A 9789-nucleotide genomic window follows, 5' to 3' on the forward strand; every position below is an offset into this window, starting at 1 on the left:
ACTTTATCAGGTAGTAAATTCCAAGGGCTTAGAGATTATCTCCTAGGAATCAAGGGTAAAACCCCAACCTCTCTTTGGGCAAGGATAAGTTCTTTCCTACAGAGTCATGATATATTACATCTTTTATATTGCTAAATTTGATTTGCAAAATTGTTGCTAACAATCACTGTATCTATGATAACTAGGGTTATTTGTCTATATTTTTCTTTTCTTGTAGTATCTTTGCCTAATTTAGATATCAGAGTAATATTGCTGCCTCACAAAGTTAGTTGGAAAGAATTCTCAACTCCCCAATTTTCTGGAGGAATTTCTGTACTATTAATACTATTCTTCCTTAAATGTTTGGAAAGATTCTCTGGTAAGGCCATCTGGGCCAGGGATTTTCTTTGTGGGAAGATTTTTAAATATAAATTCAATTCTATAATGCATATAGGGCTATTTAAATTATTTATTTCTTCTTAAGTGAGTTTTGGTAGTTTGTGTCTTTTGAGGAATTTGTCCATTTCATCTAAGTTGTTGAATGTCTTGTCATAAAGTTGCCCATAATATTCTTTTATTATCCTTTTTAATAGTTGTAGACTCTATAGGGTAATTTTACCCCTCTCATTCCTGATACTGGTAAGTTATGTTTCTTTTCTTTTTTTTCCTATAATCAGTTTGGCCAGAATTTTATCAATGTTTTCAGAGAACCCGCTTTTGGTTTCATTGATTTACTCTATTATTTTTCTTTTTTTTATTTCAGTGCTATATTCCCTGCTCTTTATTATTTCCTTTCTTCTCCTTACTTTATTTTTTTTATTTTTTTTAGATTTAATTTATTTTATTAAAATAACATAATTGAGGAACCATTGGACAACTGTATTGTTGTCAGGCACAATAAAAACAAAATTAAACCCCAAATCATCAAGAAAACCTGTATTCCTGGCTTTCTTGTATACACATGATGTGACTGTAGAAAGACAAGTCTGGCCTGGTGGTCCCACCCCATAGGGGCAGCTCCTTGAAGACTAATAAATTCAGCATGATGGAAGACTGCTCCCTGAGAGGGCAGAGACTGGGAGGGGCAGGCCGAGTGCCTCTTCTGGAAAACCATCTCAATGCACTGGAGCCCTCCAAGAAAAGGAAGTGTCCCCAAAGTCAAGTTCCATAGTACCAAAGCAGGCTCCTTCAGGTGGCCACGGTCTTGACAGTCCTGGGCTGTTTGGTGCATTATGTGCAAAACTACCTGTTTGGCGCCACACCACTATCTCTGAAGAAAAGTCCTTCCTGTGATAAGCATTCCTCATAGGAGCTGATTTCCTAAATCCACATGTCCCCACGTCAGGGCTGGTTTGCTTACCTTCATTTCCCCTCCGAGTGCTTTTTCTTGCCCTAAAAATACTCATTTAACCAATAGCTGGGGCCCCAGATCATGTATTGCCATCAGCAGCCACTGGTACATCTGGAGAAGGCTCGGCTCTTGAGCATGGGGGATGCAGGGAGGGAGAAGGACAAACCAGCATTGCAAATGGCTTCCTTCTCCCAAGGCCAGAAAGGGTAGAAAAGAAGGCAACATGAAGTTAAGGCCCTGTGAGTAGTCTAGAAGGTCCTTAGCAGCAGCTTCTCTGAAACAAGCTCTCTGTCCCCATAGAAAGGGAGCAGAAATATGCCTACTGGCTTCCCTTCCTCCCCTGGTGGCCTGAGTGCAGGTGTGAAGTCAGCTAGAAGACAGGCAGTCTAGGGGACGTGGTCAACGTGCAGGCATCGATGTCCTCGGTGTGGGGCACCCGATGCAGGTATGGCTCAGAAGCGCTCCGGTTGATTTTCGGTAGAGAGTGTTGGAGCAACTCAATGGGAGACAAGATCTGGGGAAAAAGAGGCCTCTCCTCCTTAACTTTCTTCACGCAGTCAGCCACAAGCCTCTTCACTGCTTTGGGGCAGTTCTTGTATAGCTTACTAAGGTCTGGGGAGGCATACACTCGGCCCACCATGAAGAGGATCTGATCTCAGTTGTTGATGTGGGAGTAAGGCAGTTCCCCTGTCATGAGCTCATACAGTACAATGCCATAGGAGTAGACATTGGACTGGAAGCTGAACGGGTTATTATCCTGCATTCGGATCACCTCTGGGGCCAACCACAGGACAGAGCCAGTGGGTTGTTCAACCTGCTGAGAACCACTCCAGCGCGACTTGACTGTTGCCAAACCAAAGTCTCCAATTTTCACTGTCAGGCCTTCGTGGAGAAATATATTGTTGGACTTCATATCTCTGTGGATGATGTTTTTTGCATGCAAATAGTCCATTCCCTGAGCTGTCTGCCGGGTGATGTCAATCAACTGGAACATCTGGAACTTGGTCTCCTGGACATGCAAGTGTTTGTAGAGGCTGCTGCCCTCACACCACTGGGTCACAATTGCCAGGTTATCCTTCGTCATGTACCCCATGAAGAGCAGGACGTTCACGTGCCGTGTTTTACGCAGGACAGCCACCTTGTTCCTGAACGCCTGGAAGTGCTCTGGTGTGGGGTCAACAACCTTTAAGATTTTCACTGCAACATCTCCATGCCATTTGCCCTTATACACAGTTCCAAAGAAGCCTGACCCAATCCGAGTGGAGAGCATCACTTCACTGGCTTCTATTTCCCAGTAACAGTTTGAATCTCTCTGTCCACGAGGTCTAATTTTGTTTTTCTCCTGGGTCCCAGATCCTGGTGCCCGCTCTCTCTGTGCTGGCACAGGGGTTTCAGGCTGTGACCAGCCTGTTGGGCTCAGATTGTTGGGGCTGCTGGACAAGGCTGAAGGTGAAGCTGATTCACTGTGACTTCGAATTGCATCCTCAATCACCCTGCTGTCCACAGGCAGGGTGGTGCTGACCATGTGGACATTAGGTGTGGACGTTGACCTCTGCCTCTTGGAGAGGGAACCTTCAGAGGAGGGACTGGAGATGTTGAGTGTGAAGGCGTGGGGCGTGGAGTATCTGTGCTGGGAACTAACAGGCATCCGGGAAACAGACTCTCGCATCCGACGCATTGTCAAGGAAGGCAGTGCTGGGACTCCACTATCACCAAAAGTGGAATTTGGAAACAATAAGAGTTGTCTGATATTACTCCAGTCCACACACATAGTAGGTACTTTGGTGCTACAGTGCTCATGAAATTTGTAGCCACAAGTCTGACATCGAAATCCATTTAGCAAGAACTTCTGACAGATGTCACAAAAGGCAAGCTTCAGAAAGGTCTTCCGAGCAAAGCTGTGTGTTGTGAGAGGAACATGATCCAGGAAATCTACTTGAAGTTCTTCTCCAATCAATGAGGCAGCATCAGTATTCCAATCTAAACGTGCTTTTTTTACCTTTGTGTTCGTGAAGTCTGAACACTGCACAGCACTCCGGTTGCAGGCCCCTCACCTTGAGTGCTTTCATAAGGCAGTCATGCAAGCTCATTCCATTTCGCACATTGACCACCGTTCTTTGCTTATTTGGCAAGAAAACACGGATAGTGTTACTTGTCTTAGAAGAGTCCGTAAGTCTGCCATCATCTGACGCCCGACGCTGATAGCCAAACTGCTGAACTACTTTAGGGGAGATACAGCTGGGGTCATGTCTTTGAATCCAAAACCATTGCTGATCGTCTTCCAGGCCCCCTGTATGTGCTCCATTGATGCAGCTTACCAATACTTAAACCCGAGGGAGCCGGGCCGCCTCCGTGTCCCGCCGTCCGGCTGCAGCGTCTGGTCCGCTCCTCCTCCCCGTGGCGGGTGAGGGAGCGGGAGGCGGTCACATTCGGCGCGTCCCCAGCCCAGGGGACGGGGCCCCGGGCAGCCCCCGCATCGCTGCACTCGCGCTCCGCGCCTCAGGGCACACGCCCTAAAGCCCGGCCAGCTGGCCCTCTTCGGGGCCCAGAGAGAGCGGCAGGGCGGCCTTCCAGTCCGCTCGCTCTCGTCTTACTCCCGCCATCTAAGATGGCGGCCCAGCGCCCGCGGTGAAGAGACTCTCAGGCGGCCAAGGCAGGCGAGCGCTCCACTCGGTGCTCCTCCTCCTTACTTTAGATCTAATCTGTTTTTATTATTCCAGTTTCTTAAGGTAGAAGATGATGTGATTGATTTGAGACTTTGTTCTTTTCAAATATAGGCTTTTAGTGCCATAAATTTCTTTCAGTTACTGCCTTCACTGCAGCCCACAAATTTTGAAATGCCTTATTTTCATTTTCATTCAGTTCATTTATCTTCTAAGTTCCTTTTTGATTCCCTATTTGACCTATGGGTTACTTAGAAATTTGTTATTTAGTTTCAAGATATTTGAGGATTTTCCAGAGATTATCCATAGTTAATTTTTAACTTAATTCTATTGTAGTCAAAAAGCATACTTGTATGTTTGGAAATCTTTGAAAGTTATTGAAACTCTTTTTTATGGTCCAGAATATGGTCTATCATGGTAAATATTTGATGTGCACTTCCAAAGAATATGTATTCTGTGGTTTTGAGGGGTGGAGTGGTCTGTAAATATCAAATAGGTCATGATACTTAGTTGATAGTTTTGTTAACATCTTCTATACTCTTACTGATTTTCTGACTACTTGTTCAATCTCTTATTGAGAAAGTATATTTGAAGTCTGCAACTATAATTGTGGATTTATCTATTTCTCCTTGCAGTTTTATGAGTTGTTGTTTCATGTATTTTGAAGCTCTGTTATTAGTTGCATCAACATCTAAGGTTCTTATGTTCTCTTGATGAATTGATACCTTTATCATTATGAATTGACTCTCTTTATCCCTCATAACTTTCTTTGCTCTGATGTCTTCTTTGATTTTAATATAGCCACTCCAAGTTTCTTTTAATTAGTGTTAGCATGGTCTATCTTTTTTCCATCTTTTTATTATACTATTGAGTCTTTTTATTTAAAGTGAATTTCTTCATGTTTCTTGTCCTTTGAGTTCATTGAGCTTCACAGATGTGTGGATTTATGATTTTTATCAAATTTAGAAAGTTTTCAACTTCTGTATCTTTAAATATTTTTTCTATTCCCCCTCCCATTGTGAGCTCCAATTATATGTATTTTAGGCCATAAAGTGAAGTTTTGAAGTTGTCTCATAGTTCACTGATACTCCTCTCATTCTTTTTTTTAGTATCTATTTCTTTCTTTCTTTCTTCTTTTTTTTTTTTGAGGAAGATTAGCCCTGAGCTAACATCTGCTGCCAATCCTCCTCTTTTTGCCAAGGAAGACCGGCCCTGAGCTAACATCCGTGCCCATCTTCCTCTACTTTATACGTGGGATGCCTGCCACAACATGGCCTGCCAAGCAGTGCCATGTCCACACCTGGGATCCAAACCAGTGAACCCCGGACCACCGAAGCGGAATGTGCACACTTAACTGCTGCACCACCAGGCTGGCCCTCTTTGTTTCATTTTTGATAGTTTCTATTGCTAGGTTTTCACATTCACTAATCTTTTATTCTGCAATTTCTAATCTGCCCTTAATGTAATTTTTATCTTTAGGAGTTCGATTTGGATTTTTTTTTTTTAAAGATTGGCACCTGAGCTAACAACTGTTGCCAATCTTCCTTTTTTTTTTTTTTCCTGGTTTATCTCCCCAAACCCCACCGTACATAGTTGTATATCTTAGTTGCAGGTCCTTCTAGTTGTGATATGTGGGATGCCACCACAATGTGGCCTGATGAGCGGTGCCATGTCCGTGCCCAGGATCCGAACCCTGGGCTGCCCAGCAGAGTGCACGAACTTAACCACTCGGCCACAGAGCCAGCCCTGAATCGTTTTAAGAATATATATCGTCATATCTCTACTTCACATCTTTTTTCTAGTTTCTTGAACATATGAACTATGGTTATAATAACTGCTTGAATGTTCTTTGATTAACTATCATCTCTGTCATTTTGAGTCAACTTTAATTGATTATGATTGTAATTATCCTATTTCTTCACACACGTGGTAAATTTTGGATGCAGACATTGTGAATTTTACCTTTTTGGCTGTTGGATATTTTTGTATTCCTATAAATATTCCAGAACTTTCTCTCGGATGTAGTTAAGTTATTTAAAAATAGTTTGATCTATTCATGTCTTGTTTTCAAGCTTTGCTAGGTGAAATAAGTAAAACTCTTCTGAGTATTCTCCCTGATGCCTCAAGAATTATGACGTTCTACACTCGTTTGTGGCAACAGGAAGTATTCCTGGCCCTTTATGAGCTCTGGGGATTGTTTCTTCTAATTCTTTTCGGTGTTGGTTTCTTCACAAAAATGTTCTGATCAATACTCAGCTGAAGACTCAAGGGGAACTCCCTGGAGGTCTGTGGAGATCTCTCTGTGCAGCTCTCTCTCAGTTGGTACTCTGTCCTGCAAACTCTAGACATATTGGCCTATCTGTATTCTCAGCTCCATTTCCTCAACTCACAAGTACTCCTGGGTCTTACTTGGTCTCCTCTTCCCTGAGCCGCATCCTGGGCACTCTTTTCTTTCCTGTCTCTCAAGAGTTGTTGTCTGTTGCCTGATGTCAAAGCTCTTGAGAATCATTGTTTTGTCCATTTTTTCCATTTTTTTTTGTTTTTTTTTTTTTTTTTTGGAGGAAGATTAGCCCTCAGCTAACTACTGCCAGTCCTCCTCTTTTTGCTGAGGAAGCCTGGCTCTGAGCTAACATCCGTGCCCATCTTCCTCTAGTTTATACGTGGGACACCTACCACAGCATAGCTGCCAAGCAGTGCCATGTCCGCACCCGGGATCCGAACCAGCGAACCCCGGGCCGCCGAGAAGCGGAACGTGCGAACTTAACCTCTGCGCCACCGGGCTGGCCCCCATTTTTTCCATTTTTTTAAGTCATTTCAGGTAGAATAAATCCAGCCTCTGTTACTCCATCTTGGCCAGAAGTTAAAGTCCCGTTCAAAATTTTAACAACAATGGGAATGTAATATTGTTATGATAGATTAATAGGACACCCTCTAAGACATATGATAATATGTCAATCTTTTGCTTATTTTGTTTACTTTTTTAAAAAGTATGTGTTATCTTTGGGTATGATAAAGGTGAAAGGTTCTGTCATAAACAGCTGCTAAATTTTAGCAAAATTCATTCAAATCTAGTTAAATTTTGTCACAAAATCTGAAGCAGATTTCTGCTAGTTATTGGGTCCAGGTATTTTTGTTTTCTCATGTCCTACAGGAGTGATTTTAACTCTATATTGTGTCAATTTCTACTATAATAAATGATATATCCTGATCTAGAATCTGAACTGTTAAAGAAATTGTGCTACTTCCTTAGAGGTGAACTGATATGGACACTTAGGGATCTGAGAAACAATTTTATCTCCTCTAATGCTAGATTTTCACCCATTTAAAACTTTCCCTTTTTCTTTGGTTCAGCTCAGCAACAAAGAAGCACCATGTTAGATCCTGGGGATTTAAAGGTACTTAAGTTATTGTCACTGCCTTTAGTAAGCTCATGTTCCAATGGCCTGATATATTATCAAGACTGAAATTTGAAATGTTCCACCCCAAGAAAACATGCAGAATCAGGTTGCTGTTCCACTTCCCTAATCATCAGACCTACTTGGAGGATCCAAGGGTATTGATTTTAGGCCATCCTGTCTGTAGACACTGTCAACACCCACAGCTTGAGAACTCTATAGAGGTGGAGGGACTAGACTATTGGAAAACAAATAGATAATGAGGACCAATCATTTCACGACAGAGAAAGATGGATTAAATTTTTTTCTAATTAAGAACTCTCATGGAAGGGAAATAGCTACCTTGTGAAGCAATGAACTTTCCATCACTGAAAGTATTTAAGTCAGACTTGAATGTCTGTATATATATATTTCTATAAAGTTTCTTGGATTGAATGTTCCATAGGACTAAGTAATCACTTTATTCCAGTTTTCCAACCAAGAATCTGTATCACTCAGAATTCATTCCAGGTATTTTACATAGGAAGAAATTTACTACAGAAAAACTTACACAATTACATTACAGCTGAATGGTAGCTCATCCATGAACCCATCCACCCATGCATCCAACCATTCAATGTTTACTCCTCCTACAAGCATGATATGAGAATTCAGTGGTTGTCAAGCCCTGGTGTACAGTCCACAGATAGTGAGTGCATAGGACAGTGCATTCAAACTTTTTCTAAAAAACAATACACATGACAATCAGGATGATGATGCAGATGACATCATCTGTTATGTCCGGTGAGTAGAGCACTGGTAGGGGCTAAAATTGTACCTATTACATGCTTTATGTTCCACCACCGATTTTGGTGTATCAGAGCATCACCACATTGCAAAGGAGTTCAGCTAGTATAGAGGACATAAAAATTCTTCCCTGCTCTCCAACTGTTTGTATACTTAGGATGCAGAAGAGACAGACCTTGAGAGAGATTACTATGGACACCATTCCTGGCTAATCTTTGCATTTCTTTTATTTAGCACAGTGATCAATTCATGCTTAATCTTTAGTGAACATTTGTGGAACAGTGCATGTTAAGAATTCGAACTGTTACAAAGATCTATCAGGGTCTTTATATTAGGAAACTCATGGTCTATGTAAGAAAAACTAATATGCTAGTGGAGTTACAATATGATGAGCTTCATGCTCTAATACACATAAGCAATCAGGAAGCAGAGTACAAACACACTGGGAAGAGAAGCTCCCTGCCTGGAAACTTTAGAGAAGGCTCCTTAGGGGCAGTGATAATGGAAATGGACCTTGAAGGATGAATAGGAATTTGCCCAGTGATGGGAGTGAAGGACTTGACAGGCTGGAGGCATTGACTGTAAACAGACAGAGATGCCCAAGTCAGCCAGTATGCGGCAAAAGGGAGCTGAATTTTTAGGGGAACTGGAAGTGTTGAGGCAGGAAATAAGGTTGGACAGGCAATTTGAGCCAAATTAAAAAGTTTTATCTGCCATGCTAAGAAGCTTGGATTTTGTCCCTGCTCAATGGTTTCAAGCAGGGAGATGATATGACTCAATTTGCATTTTACATAGATAAAGCTGGTGACAGTGTAGAAAATGGATTTGAAGGGAAGGAGGTTAGTTAGGAGGCAGTTACAGTGCAAGATGTCACTTGTGCTGAGGAGGGATAGTGGGGATGGAGAGGGAAAGGCAGATTCAGAAATATTTTGGAAAGGGTACAATTGGTGGAGGTTAAAGGAGGTGGAAGATTATTGACAACCTTCAGCCTTCTGCTTTGGGCAGTGGAGTGAAGGGGGAATTAGATTGGAGATCCATCCACGTTTCCAATAAAAAGGTCCTTAAGACCACTTTGGAGGCATTAAGGCAGCATTCAACTGATCCAGTTTGATGCAATCTGCTTTCCTTTCCTCCCTAAAGCCTCCACTACTCATCACCATGTACCCTCCAAAGTGACCCGGAAGCAAAACTTAGTCTCTCAAGTTCTCTCTCTCCTTGCTGCTTTCAGGAGGGGAGAGTAAGCATTGTTTCTCTTTAAGGAATGTGCTGCTAATCACTAACTTTTTTTTAAATAAAAAATAGAGGTAAATTTCTTTAATTTTGGAAAACTATGAAGTTCTAAAAATTATTGTTCCTGGTAGATATTTTCTGACTTCTGTCCAAGATGGCGCTCACAAGCCCTCCTGGACTCCTGCGATCTTCCTTTATCACCAAGGTTGGCACTCACTAAACTTTTTCCTTGACACACCTTGCTTGTGCTATGACTACCAGTTTCTCAACTAAGTTTCCATCCCCTTTGGATAGGCCTGAAGATGCGATCAGGATAGGAGAGCAGGTTGGGAATTTTCTCTGCATTAGCTTTCAGTTGATCAAGTGAGCAATCGGCATTTCAGGG

The 9789-nt window shown here is 42.1% G+C and overlaps 1 pseudogene; it reads right to left on the reverse strand.

The window, feature by feature from the left end:
- Nucleotides 1-1644: 1644 nt before the first annotated feature.
- Nucleotides 1645-3950, reverse strand: LOC106830991 (RAF proto-oncogene serine/threonine-protein kinase pseudogene; annotated as a pseudogene).
- Nucleotides 3951-9789: the final 5839 nt, after the last annotated feature.

The sequence above is a fragment of the Equus asinus genome, chromosome 21 (genome assembly GCF_041296235.1).
Source record: "Equus asinus isolate D_3611 breed Donkey chromosome 21, EquAss-T2T_v2, whole genome shotgun sequence".
NCBI lineage: Eukaryota > Metazoa > Chordata > Mammalia > Perissodactyla > Equidae > Equus > Equus asinus.